Genomic DNA, 10,139 nt, shown 5'->3' on the forward strand with positions numbered 1-10,139 from the left:
CATGCTCCTTCCCATTCACCTGGGAACCAGGTTCTCATGTTCCCTTCCCATTCGCCAGGGTTCTGGTTCCTGCATTCCTTTTAAATTACATGGTTCACTGGAAATTACAGTACTGTGTCACATCATTAATAAAGTGAAAATAATGTTTTGGGTATTAATGAAACATCGGTTAGCCTGGAAAATCTACCAACCTGGCATCACCAAATTCCTAGGTATGCTGGATCATTGGAATATTACTGTAAAATGGGATTCAGTAGTAGGGATAATGTGTTTGGAGGACAGTGACATATCTTTGTTTGTGTTTCCAATAAATTTGGAGAATTTTATGAAGATTATACTGGTGGAACATTTTCAGTGTCTTGTGCTGTCTGCAGTTGTTAATTCAGATCCCAGAAACCTATAAAAGGGTAAGGATCACTGCTAGGTCACAGACCATGAATTTTGTGTTTTCTTCTTAAGTTTGATCTTCAATTGATCAAAGGTTATTGCTGATGTACTGAAGGCAGGAGTGAATATCATTATGAATGAACTTCTCTTCTTTGGCTTGGCTTCGTGGATGAAGATTTATGGAGGGATATGTCCACATCTGCTGCAGGCTCGTTGGTGACTGACAAGTCCGATGCGGGACAGGCAGAAACGGTTGCAGCGGTTGCAAGGGAAAATTGGTTGGTTGGGGTTGGGTGTTGGGTTTTTCCTCCTTTGTCTTTTGTCAGTGAGGTGGGCTCTGCGGTCTGCTTCAAAGGAGGTTGCTGCCTGCCGAACTGTGAGGTGCCAAAATGCACGGTTTGAGGCAATATCAGCCCACTGGCGGTGGTCAATGTGGCAGGCACCAAGAGATTTCTTTAGACAGTCCTTGTACTTCTTCTTTGGTGCACCTCTGTCTCGGTGGCCAGTGAGGAGCTTGCCATAGAACTAATCTTCAGCTAAATGTGCATAATACAGCTTTTCATAATTACTCTTATGCAAAGAAGTTTTTGAAAAGTGCTTCATCAGGCTGTTATCACTTGCCCAGAGTCCACATTTTTAAGGTGATTTTCCAAGAAAAGTATGGAATGGTTTATCCTTCATGGTGGATCAACAAGTACTTTATTGTTCCCAATTAATCATAGAAAATGCACTTTCCAGTGAAATATGAAAAGCATCCCCATTGCAGGTATAGTCCACAACTAAAGAACACTATTATAATTTAATGATTTTACAGTCTATTTCTCTTTTCATACAGCAACCATTTTAGTTTGAGTATTAGGAATTAAGTAAAATATAGATTATCAGGATTGGAATTGTAAAATGCTTGTGATTAATTTTTTTGAAGATTTGTGAGTATGAAAAACCATGTACCTGATACTAATTCTCATGCCAAGGTAATTATTTAAAATGTGACCCTTGGTTTGTGCGAATATTTCAGTAGGATCAAGTTGCTTAATATTGTATTAAGATAACATACTGTAGAAATTGCAACATATCTTTTCATTAACTCTTCTCTTTTTAGTATCTCCATTTGGTATCACCCTTCTATCCTGCTTGTAAATTCACAAGCCTGCATTGAAAACTGCAGCAGGAATTCTTTGTTTTGTCTTTAACAGGAACCAGTCAATTATAGAGATAGAGATAAAGATGAAAAAATAATAATAATGCTGGAAATACTCAATAGACTGGGAAGTATCTGTGGGAGAGAGAGAAACAATTAACATTTCAGATCCTGGAACCTCGTAACAATTAAGGGAAAAATAAAACACAGATGCAGCCTGACCTACTTGGTGATTGAGTTTTATATTTTTGTTTTAGATTTCTAGCATCTACACTTTTGAATTTTCAAGAGAGAAAACAAGTCAGTTTTCAGTAGCAGAGAAGTTGGGATAGGACAGGTACAATAAAGGGGATATTTCTGAGATCAAATGACAATGTTGCAGTCATAGGTTTCTTTTTTATCTGTGTGTTGTGTTATTAATAGCAAGGCTGAGGAATGTGCTCAGCAAGCCAGACAAAACTAACAAAAAAAATCTGATGTCAGGTAGGAATGGCCAGTTCTGATACAAATAGAAAGAAAGAGCGAGTCAGCTAAAGCTGGAGAATTAAGTATTAAGTCCAAAGAGCTGCAATGTACCCAGTTCCTCAAGCTTGCATTGGACCTAGTTGAAACACAGGAGGCCACAGATGGATGAGTCGGAGCGATAGCAACTGGAAGCAGACTGAATGCAGTGCTCTGCAGAGTGATGGGTTTGTGTGTGGCAGAAGGGTTCTCAGGAATCCAATGATCTTGAAGAGATAACCAAAAGGATTGATAAGGGTACAGCAGTAGATGCTGAATAGGTGAACTTTAGCAACGCCTTTGACAAAGTTCCATGGAGTAGTTTAGTCTGGGAGGAGATCACATGGAATACAAGGTGAGCTGACCAATTGAATTCAAAACTAACCTGGGGGAAAAAATTAGAGGGTAGTAGTGGAAGATCACTTTTCTTATTTTCACTTTCAGGAAGGCACATCAGTGACTGCACTTCCTGAGAAGACTGGAGCGGGCAAAGTTACCAGCCACCATTATTATCAACCATCAACAGGACCTATAGCGAGAGTGTCCTGGCCGACTGTATCCCAGTGTGGTATGGTTGCTGCAGAGAAATGGATCAGAGGTCAATCCACAGGACCATGAGTGATAAAGTATCACTGGAGTCTTCTCCCCCCACCCCTCTCCCAATTGACATGATCTACTGAGATAATTGTCTGAAAAGGGCATGGAAAATCATTGAAGACCTATTCGCCCTGGACAACAGCATCTTTCAGCTGCTCCCGTCGGGGAAGTTACAGGAGTATCAGAGCCAGCACTGCCAGGTTAAGCACAGCTTCTTCCTACGGGCAGTGAGAATGTTGAACAACCAAAGGAACTGCTCACACTAACCATCCGAGACTCTCTGAATCACTATTTATCTATTTATTTATTTATTTACTTACTTACTTACTTACTTACTTGAAAAGATGAATATTTGTCCTGCATATGTATTGTTTTTATGTGTGTTATGTCTGCTTGTATGTCTGGTGAACTGGAGACCGGAAGGAGACCTTAAGGTTGTCTATGCAAGCACTATAAAGACACTGTGAAGGAAGCCCTACACTACTATGACATCCAGCCAAGAGAACTACAAGCTGCAGCTACTGACAGATCTCGTTGGCGAGCCCTGTAAAGCCTACACCAGTTTTGAAGACAGGTACTGCCAAAAACTGATGAAAAACCATGAACAGCATCACCAGGCAGCTGCCACAGTTACTACCACGGAATTCCACTACCCCCATTGTGCTAGACTCTACACTTCCAGATTAGGACTGTAGAGTCCCCTTTGTGTCCACAGATGAACTGCACAGCAATGTATCTTCTTCCATTCAAAGAACTACCAACATGTCTGTGTTTTGCACCAAGGACCAGAGAATGCTGCTTTGTCAGGTTGTACTTGAACAAACAAATGACAATAAATGGACTTATTGGAGGCCTTTGATCAGTGAGAGATGTGCTGCAGGGGTCAGTGCTAGGTCCACTGCCATTTGTTATCTGTATTACAGTTATTAATTTGGAGATCTGAATGCTCAGATAATGATGTTACCTAGCAGTACACTTCCTTCTAGTCCATTGTCATCAGGTTTGGAGTCAATTGAATGGCTGAGTAGTATGCTTTACATACTAGCACTCCTCTTGTATTTAACAATCTTGTTGAAACTTGCAATTGTATTCATATTTGTGCAATTAAGGGAATGTTTTGTAACATTAAAAATGTGAAAGCACCGAGTTGAATCATTCATTAATCTCCCTTGATTGACTCTGGAAAGATCACAAAATACTTAGGCTTTCAGCCAGTGCAATAATGCTGATTGTGCCACTAATTGTAGGAAATTTGTACTCACCCAGTTCCCTAGACCTAGATGCTGACACATTGCAGTTAGTGCTTTTCTAATTGAAAAGACTTAGATATTGGTAATCCTTCAAATCGAAGAAGACACGTTACTGTGCAGTTCATCTGTGGATTCTTTGCAGTCCAAGTCTGGAAGCGCAGAGTAGAGTACAATGGGGGTACTATGCTGTTTTGTGATGCCATTCACGCTTTTCCATTAGTTTCTAGGAACACCTGATTCAAAACTGGTGTAGACTTTACAGGGCTCGCCAACGAGATCTTGTCAGCAGCCGCAGTAAGTTCTCTTGGCTGGATGTCACAATAGTGTAGGTTTTCTTTCACAGCGTCTTTATAGTGCTTGTGTGTATGACCTTGAGGTCTCCTTCCGGTCTTCTGTTCAGTATAGAGCAGCTGATGGGTCATTCATTGTGATGTCATGTCCCACCCACTGCATCTGGGCTCTAATGATCAGGGGCTCAATGCTGGTGCAAGATGTCCAGGTTGGAGATATGGTCTTGCCAAAGAATGCCAAAGATGGAAAGGAGGGCGTGCATATGGAATTTCTCCAGTTGTTTGATATGACGTTGGTACAGAATCCAGGTGTCACATCCATATCGAAGAGAAGGGATGACCACAGCTCTGTATACTTTCAGCTTTGTGTTGATTAAGCACTCTGATCCTCCACATCCCCAGAACCTGGTTGGCCTTGCTGATCCTGGAGTCGAATTTCTTTGTCCAAAGACCCATCCCTTGAGGTAATGCTCCTCAAGTATTTGAAGTTTACATTTGTCAGCTGGGTGCTGTCAACAGTGATTTTTGGTTCTATGGTGTTGGTGTTTGGCACGGTCTTGTTCATAAAAGGCTTAGAAATAGGTATATAAAAAGTAAGTATTAAAAATATAAAAACCCTCAACCCAATGTGATTTTGGTGCATTAAATGTTCAAGTGACCTATAATTGAAATAGGTAGTTAAACAAGAAAGCAGACACTGATATTGCCCTTTAATACAGAAAAGTGCTGGAGAAACTCAGTAGGTCACGCAGCATTCTTTATGTAGCAACAATATATAACCAACATTTCGGGCTTGTCTTCTCCTCTATCACCTCAGCACTTACCAGCACCTCTTTATTTCCCACACATCTGCCCTGGCCCCCTTCAGGAGAGTGAATCCGAGGAAAGCATCTGGCCTGGATGGAGTACCTGGCTGAGTATTAAAAATATGTGCTGACCAATTTATAGATTTCTTCACAGATATCTTCAATAACTCACTCCAGCAGGGTGTGGAGCCCACCTGTTTCAAACAGGCATCAATCATAACGGTGCACAAGAAGCATGTAGCAACCTGCCTTAATGATTATTGCGCAGTAGCACTTATTTCAACCTGAAGTGTTTTGAAAGGCTGGTGATGAAGCATATAAGCTCTGTCTAAGCAGTGACATGGATACATTCCAGTTTGCCTATCATAGTAACAGGTGTATGGCGGATCCATCTCACTGGCTATACATAAAGCCCTGGAACACATGGACAGCAAAGATGCATACATCAGGGTGCTCTTTATTGACTACAGTTTGACATTTAACACCATAATCCCCTCAAAACTGAACAGCAAACTTCAAGACCTGGGACTCAACACCCCAAATTGTAATGGATCATGGATTTCTTCACCTCCAGACCACAATCAGTGAACTTCTTTACAAGCTCCATCAGTACTGGAGCACCACAGGGCTGCATTGTTAGCCCCCTGCTCTAATTACTTTACACCTATGACTGTGTGGCTCAGTATGACGATAACACCATCTACAAATGTGCCAATATCATGGTAGTGGGTTGTATAAAGGAAGGGGTTAATTCAGCATACAGGATGGAGATTGAAAACTTGGCTGAATGGTGCAACAACAACCTTGTACTCAATGTCACCAAAACTTTAAATAGATTGAAGTCAGATTTATCAGATCAATGCTTTAGATATGGCCAGGAGATAGGTACTTTTTCACATTCTACTTTGTCCTGTCCAAAAGTGAGACTTTTTTGGATAAATTTGGGAACTTTTTTAGAACAAGTTACAGGAATTACATTTTCACAAAATCCAATGTTATTTTTACCAGGTAATATTGTAGGGGTAAGACAGAAATTGGAATCAACTATATATGGAAAAAAAAATTTGTAAAGATTGCATTAGTAGGAGCAAGAAAATGTATAGCAGTAACTTGGAAATTGGACTCTCATCTAGGTATAGAGCGATGCAACGCAGAAATGCACTGTTGTGTTCCCCTTGAGATTACTTATAATTTAAGAAATAAATAAGATGTATTTTTGAAAATTTGGCACCCATATTTACAAATTGTGGGTACAAATTTATACATATTTTCCCTAAACTTTGAGAACCTCATTAACCTCCTTAAAATAATTAAAAATGTAAATAGTTAGAACCATGTAGTGGACGGCATCAGGTCTGTTTTCTCCCTTTATTTTCTTGCTTCTTTTTTTCCACCCATTTCTTGTTTTTCTTTACTTGGGGATTTATCGTTAGGAGGTGGGGGTCTTATACCATCATGTATAATGGATCCACTATTAATATTTGATTATTGTATTTTGTTATGTTCATATGTATGGATAAAACTTCAAATAAAATATTCAAAAAAAAGTCACTAGAACTAAGGAGAGGGTGAGCAAATTTAAATTCTTGGGATCTTCCTGGACCCAACACACCAATGGCTCTGTGAAGAAGTCATGTCTACTTCCTCAGGAGTTTGTGGAGGTTTGGTATGACATCAAAAACCCTAGTAAATTTCTACAGAGGTGTGGTAGAAATTGTGCCGACCAGCTGCATCACAGTCTGGTATAGAAACACCAATACCCCTGAGCGTAAAGCCCTCCAAAATGTAAAGGACATAGCCCAGGACATCACAGGCAAAATCCTCCCCACTATTAAGTACATGTACAGAGAGCACTGCTGTCGGAGAGCAGCAGCAATCACCAAAGACCCCTACCAAGGGCTTCTTTAAATAAAATAATTCTTCAATGAAGAATAAGGCATGAACTTTGAGAACCACTTCCTGATTTCTGGAGGTAATCCCTAAAGTATCAACCTTAATATATCTTTGTTCTTGTATGCTTCACAGCACCATTTTTAAAAAAAAAATCACATGACAGAGCAATTTTTTTACTTAAAATGGTGCTGTGAAGCATACAAGTGGTTGAATATAGCAAGCTTAAGGGGGCTGACTAATCATCATGAAGAACTCTGCAGCAGAATCTTTAACAGTCTTCTCTTAAGCAGCTATACTAGCATATACAGTATGAATCAATGCAAAAGTTACTCTGTTGTGTCCAATTCTACTGAAAATAGGTATGCTAACAACCTGACTTTTTCCATAATTTCCACTGTGATTAAATGCATCTATTTACACATAACTGCTCACTGACATTTTCTGGGTTACATCAGAACAATTAGCTCTAAGTTTGATTCAGGCAAGAAATGAATGCAATTGAAAGTTGTTCCCCTTGACCACAATGCACCATTTAACAATTCAAAATATGCTTGGTCAGTTGGACAGATATATTGGTAGGAAGGGCTTAGAAGAATGAGGGCCAAATTCAGGTAATACCAATTTGGCCAGAATGGATGAATTGGGCTGAAGGGCCGCTTTCGTTCTGTATGACAATACTTTGATAACTATGCATGGTGCAAAATTGCAAAACTGATAACAATTAACATCAAAAGAAATGCCTTCCTGTTACCAAAGTCATACTTAATACAAGGGTTCTTGAAGTGTTCTCATATTCAACCATCTTTCTTCCAGGAAATCATGTCAAGAGGTCAGTCGAAGACACAACAGACTGCAGTTGGAATGTTCATACCATTGGGTTGTAGACTCTCCAAGTCAAATATGAGGCCTTGCTCTTCTAGTTTGCATTGAGCCTCACCCTGGCAGTGAAAAAGGAATATGGAGCCAAGGAACTTAGAAGGTTGAGCAGCATCTGTAGGGGGGGGGGGAATAATTGTCAATGGCTCTGATAGAGTTGCTGCATCAGGAATGAGAATGGAGAAGGAAGACAACCAGTAAAAATGGTGGGTGGGTTAACACAGAATGGTGAGAAATGATGGGCAGATGGACCCAGGTGAAGGAGAGTGAGGATGGATTTGGGAGACAGAGGCAAGTATATGATAGGTGAAATCAGACAGAAAAAAAGGCAGATGGAAGGTGGGGGGGAAATGGAGGATAAAGTGGAAATAGCTGTGGGGAGGGTGGTAAGTGGTTGATCAGTTACAAAAGTGATAATGGGAACCATTAAGGGAGAGATGAAGGTCAGATTGGATCAGGTTGGGGAGGGGATGAAATGGAGGACATGAATGAAACCAGGAGTATCATGGAAATGAAAATGGGGTAATATGGAATGAAGGAAGACATGGGAAAGGGAACAAAAGCAGGAGGACCAGATGTGGATCAGAAGGATAGAGAGGAGAACAAAGGAGGTAACTATGTCTGAAATTTGAGAATCATTGGGTACTAGTCAACCAAGGAAGATTGTGAGGTGTCATTCTTCCAGAGTACATTGAGCTTCACCTTGGAGAAGAATGAGGAGTGACCGAGCAGTGTGGGAATGGGGAGCTGAAATAGATGCAATGGAGAGCTTTGGATGACCACTGTGGACAGAGCACAAATGCTCTGTCAGGTATGAGTCCTATTTTACTGTTCAAGATTTCAAACGTATTTGTATTTACATTTTTCCTAATAATGAAACAGCTGAAGTCAGCCTAGAATAGTATCCTTTATTTTCAAATGTCAGAAAGGATTTTCAATAAAGATGCTGACCAATAATCATTACTGGAAATTTCAACCATTGTCAAACCATTAGCTATCGATGTCATGCTGACCATGACTGACTAGAAGCTTAACTGTTTGAATACTATGTCTAACGCATTAAAGTTTCAAACTTAGGTTAACATGAGAATGAATATCAACAACATTGCTGAGGAGCTGCTACAGCATGTTCACTTTGGAAATTTTACTTGTGCTCCTTTCACTGAGGTCAGAAATCAACCATCCTAAAATTTTCTGCAAAAACGTATCAATTTATTCAACTGAACTGCTCTCTCCCTTGAACCCTTGCCAGCAAGGACAATAGCTACAATATTATGAGGGCATCACTACTTTAAAATGTTGTTGCCTGTCATGGATCATTTGGGCTGGTTTCTTTGTTCCTCCATGACTGGTCAATCAAAATTTCAGGATTCTTGTTCTAATACCACAATGGAAACACCTGGAGTAGTATTGTTTTTTTCATAACTCTTCCTATGTTTTGATTCTTATTTACAATTGGGCAAGTTGTCCCAGGTGGGAACTACACCATTTTCAGATCGTCTTAATGCATCACTGGTTTCCCAGCATCGTATTCACCTGATACAATACCGTGATCCAGTTTCCTTGATGGATGTTATTTTATATGCATGATGGGCACATGGTTTAAACATCATAAAGAAAATCATTTCACATTTAAAAATTAACATCCATTAAAGGTGTGGAAGTGCCTTTTGACAAAGCATTTGAGGTTTAAGCAAATAAAGGCTATGACAAGAAATGGAAGTGAAGGAGGTGTCCATTACCAGGTTGCTTGTATTTAAGGATATTTGTGGGGGGGTGTGGCAAGATGGCGTAAGGATCAGATGTGCCTTCCAGTCCTCTCCTGACTCTATCTTATTGTTTTGTCTAGAAATGACCGTTAAAATTCTTTAAAAGTTTAGATAACTTCAGTGCTGTTAATTTAACTTCTGATGGTACAATTGGTGAAAAAGAGCAAAAAAAAACGACAACAGATCATCAAAAAACTACATTTTCCAAAAGTTCAAGTTTTGGAGCCTACCTGTAGGACTCAGCGTGAAATGGATCCCAGGAGAGAGGTACAGTGTTTGGATGCAGAGCTCTGTGTTACATCGGTAGAGCCCCCTAAAGAGGGCGCCAAACAGCCTTTAGAACAAAGAGTTACTCAGGTTCGCACATGCACAGTAGCATCTGACAGCAATGTTATGAATGAACCGCTTGTAGTATCATCAGTTGAAGTATTACCAGCTGAAACACCGGCTGGGGAAAGGCATTTGTCAACTGTAGTGGTGGCGCTGCAAACTGCACCTCTTGAGATAGAAGAACCTATACAACTTGATATTCTGGGAGAAATTAATAAATTATGGACTGGGGAAAATCCTGGCCAGCGTCCTCCAGTCACTGCTGGAAAGGCTGTGGCTGGGGTTTCCACATGCAGCTA

General features: G+C 40.2%; 1 long non-coding RNA gene across 1 annotated transcript; it reads right to left on the reverse strand.

Moving 5' to 3' along the window:
• Positions 1-1,477: 1,477 nt before the first annotated feature.
• On the reverse strand, positions 1,478-9,829 carry LOC138735992 (uncharacterized). The gene is made up of 3 exons (XR_011340052.1): positions 9,741-9,829; positions 4,991-5,079; positions 1,478-1,663 (listed from the first exon to the last, which is right to left on the reverse strand). It is a non-coding gene; the product is annotated as an uncharacterized lncRNA (long non-coding RNA).
• Between the last annotated feature and the right edge of the window lie 310 nt (positions 9,830-10,139).

This window comes from Narcine bancroftii, chromosome 6 (genome assembly GCF_036971445.1).
Source record: "Narcine bancroftii isolate sNarBan1 chromosome 6, sNarBan1.hap1, whole genome shotgun sequence".
Lineage (NCBI taxonomy): Eukaryota > Metazoa > Chordata > Chondrichthyes > Torpediniformes > Narcinidae > Narcine > Narcine bancroftii.